Source organism: Petromyzon marinus, unplaced genomic scaffold, assembly GCF_048934315.1.
Source record: "Petromyzon marinus isolate PM22_M1 ecotype Great Lakes invasive population unplaced genomic scaffold, UKy_Petmar_22M1.pri1.0 PM_G_Scaffold_24, whole genome shotgun sequence".
In the NCBI taxonomy this organism is placed as follows: Eukaryota; Metazoa; Chordata; class Hyperoartia; order Petromyzontiformes; family Petromyzontidae; genus Petromyzon; species Petromyzon marinus.
Genome location: NW_027422806.1, coordinates 336,035 through 347,749, shown reverse-complemented (window position 1 = coordinate 347,749; position 11,715 = coordinate 336,035).

Here is an 11,715-nt window from a genome sequence, read left to right as displayed (position 1 = left end):
CGGGGGTTCGGTTCAATGCGGACACACAGTGTACACACACACAGTGTAAACACACACAGTGTACACACACACAGTATACACAGTGTGCACACACACTGTACACACAGTGTACACACACACAGTGTACACACACAGTGTACACACACACAGTGTATACACTTAGTGTACACACACACAGTGTACACACACAGTGACACAGTGTATACATACAGTGTACACACACACAGTGTATACACACAGTGTACATACACACAGTGTATTTACACAGTGTACACATACACTTAGTGTACACACACACAGTGTACACACACAGTGACACAGTGTATACATACAGTGTACACACACCCAGTGTATACACATAGTGTACACACACACAGTGTATACACAATAATGTCCACGTTGTTGCTGAGCTCACACACCCAAGGGAGGGAGCAATGGAAAATGAATCTAAAACAACTTAAACTCCAATTCTGTGACGTCACCACTCTGCATTACCTCATTGGTGTGAAACGCCAGCGTGAGGTGTACCTCGCTAGTGACGTCATGTCACCAAGGTATTCATCCGTCCAACGTGCTCTTGAGCGTGACGTCACCTCCGCTTGGGTCGCTGCCGATGTCGTTCCAGTGGCAATCCTTATTTGGGCAAAACTACGCCCAGTGACTGGTGGCTCATTAACATAATGTGTCCGTTAAAGCCGTCGCGAGTTTATTGCGACGGGTTCAGCGCCCACGCCCCCATCCCTCGACATATGGGCCTGCTTCATTAACATAAGTTATTCAATTTTTTTTATTTAAAGCTTTCGTGACTGCAGTAATTCATATTCTTAGTTTTTTCGGTAAAGTCACGTTGAAGAAGTGACGTCATACTACTTCCTGCTTCCGCCAGCGCTCTTGCACTGAAATCCGAGGTGAGAAATTCTCATCGTTGTGGTGGTGGTGGTCGTTGTTGTGGTGGTGGTGGTTGTTGTTGTTTACCAAGGTAGAGCCTCTCTCTCGTAGGGATGTCAATTGAGTAGCAGCGAGCATGGGAATCGATGTCCAGGTTGGAACTTTACAACGCGGGGCCTAGCCAAGCGGGGCCTTGCCTCCTGCCCTCGACTGATTGCATTCACTTTAATGATCTCTCTTAAGTTTAATTTGTCTTCACCCGGCTCGCCACTTTGTAACTTTGTTTTATTGTAAATATTCACGCAGTTTTTATTTTCTTTTGTTAGCAGGCCAAGCCCGCTTGAGCTGCTATACCGCTCTTGTTATCAGAAGCGACCTGCCCACAACAACACAAGGTGAGGCTTTGTCAACGTGTGTGAATGTTTTGACTTAAAACTTTGGTGACTGCAGGAATTAATATTCTTGGTTCTTGCGGTAAAGTCACGTAGATAGAAAGTAAAAAAAATAACAATACAAATAAATAAAATATTGTAAATAAAGCAAAAAAACTCACGTCGTTTTGATCGCAACACAAGTAGTCTTTATTTAATGTAATTGTATTATCTGTTATTGTTATTTTCTATCTACGTAACTTTACCGAAAGAAACAAGAATACGTGTGGCAATGTCTATCGGTCAAAGACACTCAGCGGAGAGATGCGCAAACTCCAAATATGCAGCAGGCGTCAGGGTCGGGATCGAACCCACGATTTCCTGTATACCAGGTGAGGTAGTTAACATCTCACCACGGAGAGAGACACGCAAACTCCAGTTAGCCTCGGATATGTTCGTTGATCCTCAATTAATTACTTGGTGGAGTGAGGAAGCATTCATGCCAAGCAGATGAAGGTGGCCCGGCATGATTGTAGACATGCCACCGCCTGTTTACCCAGTGACAGTGTACAGTTTGTGTTTGCAGTAAAGTCTATTAACTCTGTTGAACACGAAGGTTATAGCGTAACAATAGTTTACTTTTGTTTTCCTCTGGAACTCTTCATAAGAATGGAAACAGGAGGTTAACACAGCACACACATGCAGCTGAAGTCGGAACTGTTCATCCCAGCGTTTAAGGACATCTGAGCCTGGATTCACACCTCTAAGTTGCGATTGAACGTTAATTTATGCATTTCTGCCTAACACAAATAGTATTGTTTTCAACACCCTTTGCTATGTCAGCTGAATTTAGCGCTCATAAATATTCCTTTTGTAGCCAGACAGCCGAAATTGTGTGCTCGGAGTTTTTGGTGAACATTCATTTTGAAGATACGAGGGCTTCCAGGCATGTTTATAACCATTTGCCCTCTCATTGTGTGCCATAACAGCCCTGTGATGAATTTGGGACACTTTTCCACTATATCATGAATATATGAATAAGTATAGACGTGTAAGTCACGTGTTACTGTGCATATATGCTTTCCTCTGTGCATCGATACTGACGTGTAGATGGTGTGGATATTATTTTTTTCTGTCTGCAGCTGACGCTTCCTCTGACGCTTCCTCTGCAGAATTGGACTGATGGAGCAAATGCACTCAGCGCAGCTCGGTACGACAAGGCAACAATGCGACCGGTGTGCATACAGCACGGATCGGACTGGAAATTTGACACGGCACCAGAGAACACACACGGGAGAGAAACCCTTCAAGTGCAGTGTGTGTGGGAAGGCGTTTGCACATTCATCTACTCTTGTAGCACACCAGAGAACACACACGGGAGAGAAACCCTTCAATTGCAGTGTGTGTGGGAAGGCGTTTGCACGTTCATATTTTCTTGTAACACACCAGAGAACACACACAGGAGAGAAACCCTTCAAGTGCAGTGTGTGCGTGAAGGCGTTTGCACGGTCATCTACTCTTGTAGTACACCAGAGGACACACACAGGAGAGAAACCCTTCAAGTGCACTCTGTGCGTGAAGGCGTTTGCACGTTCATCTCTTCTTGTAGTACACCAGAGAACACACACGGGAGAGAAACCCTTCAAGTGCAGTTTGTGTGGGAAGGCGTTTGCAGATTCATCAAATCTTCAAGTACACCAGAGAACACACACAGGAGAGAAACCCTTCAGGTTCACTCCGTGCGGGAAGGCGTTTGCACAGAGAACACAGAAGCATCAGAAGATCCACAAGGAGCGGAGTCTGAAATCAGCATGTGAAAGTCAAAGTGCCACCATGAGCCCATCCCTCATGAAACACGAACCGGAAGAAAATCCTAGCTTGGACACTTTTAAAGGTATCGAGGTGAAATATGAAGAAGTGATGGTGAAGAGGGAAGAAGTGAAGATGAAGAGGGAAGAAGTGACGGTGAAGAGTGAAGAAGTGAAGGTGAAATATGAAGTGGTGATGGTGAAATGTGAAGAAGTGATGGTGAAGAGGGAAGAAGTGAAGGTGAAATGTGAAGATGAATATTCAACTCCAAAATGGGACCTTCACATCGATGGAGGCAACGTGAAGCAGGAGGAGAATTCTGACTGTGAGGCAGAGCGAGGCAACTCCCAGCAGTTTGTGGAAGTCGAGGTGTGGGTGGACTTCCTCCGAGACAATACAAAGTCAAGTGGAGACCCGTTAGATGTGTAAGCTTGAGATGATGTCGCTACAATGGATGCACCTTTGTCACAGGCCTTTAATGACAAGAACATGAAGTTGGACACTCAGTTGCTAGGTTCAACCTGCAGAGTAAGGGCGGCCAATCTTTGTGGACCTGTGGGTTGGGTAGATCTTTAACCAGGAGCGAGAGACAATAAGCGCCCAAGCATTCACTATGTTATCATAATAATTGCATTTACACGGTGCTTGCTTAACCGCCTCAGCAACTCGGAGTTTAGTGTCTCTTCTGAAACACTCGAAGAGCAACCCCAAGTAGCAGCTGCCCCTGTGTGGCACAGGGTGGTGGCCCTGCACCAGCCTGCATGTGGACAAGAGCCTGTCAGTAGGGGGCGATGATTGATGCGTTATCTCAGTTGTGTAGTTTGTAGGCAATCTTGATTCGAAGCTTTCGTGACTGCAGGAATCCACACTCTTGAGTTCTTTCGGTAAAGTCACCACGTAGGTAGAAACATAAAATCACGGCGTTTAGATCACAACACAAGCAATCGTCATCAGGTGGGACAACCACAGCAAGAGAAACTGCTGAAGTAGTAGGCGCCTACTCCAGCAGTTTCCTCTTATTGCTGCTGTGCTTGTCCCACCTGATGACGATTGCTTGTGTTGCCATCGAAACGCCGTGATCTATTATTTGTAGCGTAATGTTTAGAATTTGCTACATTTTGACCCAGACGCCAACATGCAACGGCCTACTCGTTTTGAATGACGCAACAATAGTACGTTGTACATACACTATGAAGCAGACGGTGCGTATTTTTAAAATAGCTTCTTGTTAATACGATGTAACGTGATGCAGTCAATTTTGCTGCAGTAATTCAATGTTAATATTCCCGTCAATGATTTAGAATGAATACTTGTCTGATTGTGCGCGTACATGTAACATTTTGTCTGTGAGGGTCAAACATTGAATAAGTGATGGTAGGACAAAGTGTGTGTGTGTTTTGTAAGTAACCTGTACAGAGAACTCGGGTGAGACCCGTTGTTCTTGTGATACAGGTCAAATGGTGTTTTTTGTCTTTCACGAAGCATCTGCCTCTGGAGCAACTCATTGTCTTTGAAATAGGGAGCACGCTCGGATCATTCATCAGTTACAAGGCATACCACTTAAAAGTTACACGTATAGGAGGAGGTACATTCTCTACAACACGAATTGTAGTTTTGTCTTACGTGTTGACGTAGATTTTGTCTAGCTGGGACTAGAAATGCTCCTTGCTGATTCACGTCTGGATGTTCGTTACCTATCGGTTGAAGCAAACCCCACTGCTGTTGTTGAGACGCTGTGCACCAATAAGGGTTCAACACATTGACGGCCTTCAGGCCAGGAAAGTCACAACATTTGCACACGAAGGACGCATTCACGCAAGTACCCCATGCTCCGTTTTGAAGTTTTAAAATGAAACATCTTTGCATTGTGTTGTGTTTTGATTTAGATGATTTTATTTCTTCATTAAAAGTTAATTTTACATCTGGAAGACTTCGTTGAGAAGGACATTTCGCGTGAATTTTCTCTCGTCGTTAAGTAGACGGCCTTGCCGGGGGTCCGGTTCGATGCGGACTTTCACCTGTTTGGGATTGCGGGATCGAGATAAGGCGACACGGAGCTGCTGGCCGTCTGCAGATCGATTCCAACGTAATCGAACGTCTGTCCCTGCACCTCCGTCGTTCGCATGCAGGGGGCGCGTGTAGGTTTACAGCGCCCCCTGCATGAAAACGACAAAGTGCAGCATTCATCACTGATAAAGTTGTGCGCTTATATTTTAAATGTAATTCTTTTATAAGGTGATGTTGATATTGAAAACTGACACATAACCGGCATGCCATAAATAGGAAATTAACTCTGCTTATTCGAATCAATGTATTCATATATGTTGATGAACTGTTTTCAAGCAGATTTTGTGTCTCTAACGGCGGCTACAGGGACCACGTGATTGTTTAAAAATGTCTTTGATTATAACTATAATTGCCTACAATTCGTCATGTGTAGCTTATTTAGACTATAATTTATTCACTACCCAAAATGTATTTACTTGAAAACATAGAGCTGATATTTGTAAGCAATGATTTTTATACGTTTTAAAAAAAATATTTGCACAAATTGAACTTGTTCAGATACAAGGTTCTCAAGACTTTGTTAAAAATCCAATATTTCAGAATTTTGCCTTAACGGAGAATATTTTTTAAAATGTTGGTAAAAATAAAGATTCAGAAATATATATTGTGCCGTGTCTACAATTTTATTGTAAAGTGGAATTGGTAAAAAAAAAAATTGTATTTGTACACGTATAGGCGTTGTGGTCCATAAGTCTGGTGACACAGAGGCGTTGTGGTCCATAAGTCTGGTGACACAGAGGCGTTGTGGTCAATAAGTCTGGTGACACAGAGGCGTTGTAACGGTCCATAAGTCTGGTGACACAGAGGCGTTGTGGTTCATAAGTCTGGTGACACAGAGGCGTTGTGGTCCATAAGTCTGGTGACAGAGGCGTTGTGGTCCGTAAGTCTGATGACACAGAGGCGTTGTGGTCCATAAGTCTGGTGACAGAGGCGTTGAGGTCCATAAGTCTGGTGACACAGAGGCGTTGTGGTCCATAAGTCTGGTGACAGGCGTTGTGGTCCATAAGTCTATGGGCTGTGTTGAGTCTATGGCAGTGTTGAGTCCATGGGTAGTGCTGAATCTATGGGCAGTATTGAGTCTATGGGCAGTGTTGAGTCTATGGTAGTGTTGAGTCTATGGTAGTGTTGAGTCTGTGGGTGGTAGTGTTGAGTCTATGGGTGGTAGTGTTGAGTCTATGGTAGTGTTGTGTCTATGGTAGTGTTGAGTCTATGGGTGGTAGTGTTGAGTCTATGGTAGTGTTGAGTCTATGGTAGTGTTGAGTCTATGGTAGTGTTGAGTCTATGGGTGGTAGTGTTGTATCTATGGTAGTGTTGAGTCTACAGTGAGGGAAAAAAGTATTTGATCCCCTGCTGATTTTATACGTTAGCCCCATGACAAAGAAATGATCAGTCTATAATTTTAATTGTAGGTTTATTTGAACAGTGAGAGACAGAATAACAACAAAATCCAGAAAAACGCTTCGCTACGTGGCCACGAGTGACGGTGAAATATGAAGAAGGGGCGACCCTGAAGCGTGAAGGTCAGGAATCTTCTCCGGGTGCTCCTCCTCCCACGTTTGCAGGCGCCTATCACCGTCATCACAGCATCCCAATGGCAGTATTCTCGACACGAATATCTCGAGACTCAAGGAGGCTATTCTGGACAAATTCATTCGCGTTATTCTTATTATTATTGTAATCCTCATGTGTGTATGTTGAACTTCTTTCGCACAGTACGTAGCAAACCTTGCTATACATCCTAAATAGAAGAGTCATCCTATGCAGAGGCCGGTGCCTGCCAATAAATGTATAATTTCCACCCTCAGGCTCAGATGAGAGCCGTCAAATGTATATTTGACAATGGTGACACTTTGATTTGTGTTTCTGGATAAGGTTAACATATAGGTTGCATTTTGCATTCAAACAGATGCTTATACAGGAATACAGCTTCTGACCTTCAAGTGTGCATAACGTTAATTTTATTTAAGCCGAGATGCCATTCATTAATGTGAATGGAAATAAGCTCAAATATATGTTTTATGAAAGTATACCACATTGATGAAATGTATGGTGTGCATTATTGAAGGTCTGTGAACTTTCTAACAGTTTTCCCAGGAAGTGAAGAAACTTGTCAAGCATTTCTAAAACACTTTATATAAACAAGGTTAATGTTTTAATGGTATCTGTGAAAGCAGAGGATGGAGCTCTTTTTTCATCAGCGGAGTACGGTGCCCACACTCCTCTTACACAGCAACTCTTTGAGTTATGGATCACGCAGAGATCGTAAAACTCTGCACGCCCGACTTGCAGGGCAGCACTGTGGTGTCTGTAAGAGCATTCATTTTTATCTATGCACGTAGTCTTCAGTCTCGGTGGTGCTTTCCTGGGTAAATATTCTAATGAAATATGGATGATGAATGTTAGCAACTGCTCAATCTGCTGTGTGTGTATATATTTACATTTCTGCTCTAATTTGATGCGTGAGAAGGGGAGATCCATTTTTCACTTAATGGGAACCAGTCTTCCCGAAAAAAGACTGCAGTATAGTGGCTGTACAAATATACTTACAGCTTTGTTGAACAGCACCACTCACCTTCATTACAGTGAAGATAACCCATGTATATCGGTTCACCAACATTGATCTGTTGTTCACACATTACTAAGGTTGTGGTTATGGTGGTGGAGACAGAAAAATGCATTTGTGGGGGCTACCGTCCCCCGCCATCACCGAATTGTCGGGGCCGTTGGCCCCCGACTCCCCCATTAAATTCATACCACAACTGCAACACCCGGGGTATGATTATGCCCGTGGGTACCCGTGTACCTCACGGCGCAGCTCTACTCACGCGGTAACCACCGCCAGCAGCATCGCGTGCTTGAATTGTGTAATCTTGTTTCATTTACCTTCGCAGCCGGTCGGAAGCAACTAATTAGGCCGCGCTGCGGAATTCCCGCTCACCAATTGATCTCTACGCGCTACATGCGCGGCGCGTGCCGTGAGCGCCGCTGCTCCTGCACGCCCCCGTACTGGCGCGGGCGAAGTGCAACCAGCGTCACACGATGCAGAGGCTCACCACATCACGCACTAGTGCATTTAATGATCGAAGGACCCTTGCTTTAATTCCCAGGGTGATAGCACGTTACTGCTGCCCCGGCATGGACCCACCCGTGCGAGCGTAAACACGTGGGTAAAATTACTCACTCACGCGCAAACAAAAGAATCACCGCGGGCAGGCTCGCCACACCACGCACCGCCCCTCCGTATTCACAGAGACAACACGACACGGTTTATACCCTACGGACGGTTTATTCCCCACGAATAAACGAACTAGACTGTGCGTGTCAGTACGGACCAGCAGGACAGGTATAACCTATCTCGCTACTGCCTGATACCTAATCGACCTGTCTGCCCTATATTTTCTCTCCGAATTTCGTCCCTTTGTCTTACCTCTCTCCCTCGTACTTACGGTCCGACCTCGCAGCGATGGAGGTCGCGGATAGATGATGCTGTAAACAGAATCTGGCTGTTCTCTGCCCCGTCTCACGGACGTGCGAGTAACAGTCAGGTGACGGCTCCTCGATCCCTCCCTCCTGTTGATCTCCAGTCAAATAAAAAAAATGGCCCCCTGCTTCCCCAAAGCGTCCCTTTTTATCCTCCATTCAAAGCCCTCGCACCGCCCATCCGCGGTGCATCATGGGTAGGGCCGTTAATCCGCGGTGCATCATGGGTAGGGCCGTTAATCCGCGGTGCATCATGGGTAGGGCCGTTAATCCGTGGTGCATCATGGGTAGGGCCGTTAATCCGCGGTGCATCATGGGTAGGGCCGTTAATCCGCGGTGCATCATGGGTAGGGCCGTTAATCCGCAGTGCATCATGGGTAGGGCCGTTAATCCGCGGTGCATCATGGGTAGAGACGCTTAACCCACGCTGCCCCGCTCCCCACCTGTCTGCTGGTCCGTGTGTGTCTTGGGCATCTCCTCACTGCGGTTCTCAGCGAGTTCTCTCCGTGGTAATTTAATTCTAAGTTAAGCCACGGCGCCGCAGTGCCATTTGGCCTAGGGGGGGGGAGGGGGGCGCCTGCCAATTCCCTGACCCTGAGAAACCGTGGGGCCTCTCGGGTAACAACTCAGGGCAGGTGCCCCCCCCCCTCCCCACGAGGCCCTACGTGAGTGTTGTGTGTTTATGTGGGGGGGGGGGGGGGGGGGAGAGAGCTGTGACGGGAGCCGGGTGGCTTCTCGGTCGCAGCAGCACAGCGACGGGCCCGGTGTCGACGGAGCGGCTTCACTGTTGTGGCACCACACAAGTGGTGTCAGCAGCACCTATACACAGACAAAGGTCCCCCATGTAGCCTCTAGCAGGTTGTATGGGCAAGTGATGTTAGTAGCACCTATATACGGACAAAGGTCCCCCAAGTAGCCTATAGCAGGTTGTAGGGGCCAGTGCTGTCAGCAGCACCTATACACAGACAAAGGTCCCCCGTGTAGCCTCTAGCAGGCTGTAGGGGCAAGTGCTGTCAGCAGCACCTATAAACAGACAAAGGTCCCCCATGTAGCCTCTAGCAGGCTGTAGGGGCAAGTGCTGTTAGTAGCACCTATACACAGACAAAGGTCCCCCATGTAGCCTCTAGCAGGCTGTAGGGGCAAGTGCTGTCAGCAGCACCTATACATAGACAAAGGTCCCCCGTGTAGCCTCTAGCAGGTTGTAGGGGCAAGTGCTATCAGCAGCACCTATACACAGACAAAGGTCCCCCATGTAGCCTCTAGCAGGCTGTAGGGGCAAGTGCTGTTAGTAGCACCTATACACAGACAAAGGTCCCCCATGTAGCCTCTAGCAGGTTGTAGGGGCAAGTGCTGTCAGCAGCACCTATACACAGACAAAGGTCCCCCGTGTAGCCTCTAGCAGGTTGTAGGGGCAAGTGCTGTTAGCAGCACCTATACACAGACAAAGGTCCCCCGTGTAGCCTCTAGCAGGCTGTAGGGGCAAGTGCTGTGAGCAGCACCTATACACAGACAAAGGTCCCCCATGTAGCCTCTAGCAGGTTGTAGGGGCAAGTGCTGTTAGCAGCACCCATACACAGACAAAGGTCCCCCATGTAGCCTCTATCAGGTTGTAGGGGCAAGTGCTGTCAGCAGCACCTATACACAGACAAAGGTGTCCCCCGTGTAGGTGATGGTGGTGACGGTGATGGTGGTGACGGTGACGGTGGTGACGGTGACGGTGGTGACGGTGACGGTGGTGACGGTGACGGTGGTGACGGTGATGGTGGTGACGGTGATGGTGGTGACAGTGATGGTGGTGATGGTGTCGATGGTTGTGACCGTACAGGGAGCTGTGCCCGCTACATCGCCACCCTCACTCGGCACAACGCTGCGGAGGGCCAAGCTGCGACCGGAGGAGCAGAAACAACAACAACAGCGACAACAACAACAACAACAGCAACAACAACAACAGCAGCGGCAACAACAGCGACAACAACAGCGACAACAGCAACAACAACAGCGACAACAACAACAGCAACAACAGCGACAATAACAGTGACAACAACAACAACAGCAACAACAACAGCAACAACAACAACAGCGACAACAACAACAGCAGCAACAACAACAACAGCGACAACAACAGCGACAACAACAACAGCAACAACAGCGACAACAGCGACAACAACAACAACAGCGACAACAACAACAGCAACAACAACAGCGACAACAGCAACAGCAACAACAACAACAGCAACAACAACAGCGACAACAACAGCGACAACAACAACAGCAGCGACAACAACAACAGCAACAACAACAGCAACAACAACAGCGACAACAACAACAGCAACAAGAACAACAGCGACAACAGCAACAACAACAGCAACAACAGCGACAACAACAACAGCGACAACAGCAACAACAACAACAGCGACAACAACAGCGACAACAACAACAGCGACAACAACAACAGAAACAACAACAACAGCGACAACAACAACAACAGCAGCGACAACAACAGCGACAACAACAGCGACAACAGCAACAACAACAACAGCGACAACAACAACAACAGCGACAATAACAGTGACAACAACAACAGCAACAACAACAACAGCGACAACAACAACAACAGCAGCAACAACAACAGCGACAACAACAGCGACAACAACAACAGCGACAACAGCGACAACAACAACAGCGACAACAACAACAGCAACAACAACAGCGACAACAACAGCAACAACAGCAACAACAACAGCGACAACAACAACAACAGCGACAACAACAACAGCAACAACAGCAGCGACAACAACAAGAACAGCAACAACAACAACAGCAACAACAACAGCGACAACAACAACAGCAACAACAACAACAGCGACAACAACAACAGCAACAGCAACAACAACAGCAACAACAGCGACAACAACAACAGCAACAACAACAACAGCAACAACAACAGCGACAATAACAGCGACAACAACAACAGCGACAACAACAACAGGAACAACAACAGCGACAACAACAGCAACAACAACAACAGCGACAACAATAACAACAGCAACAACAACAGCAACAACAACAACAGCGACAACAACAACAGCGACAACAACAA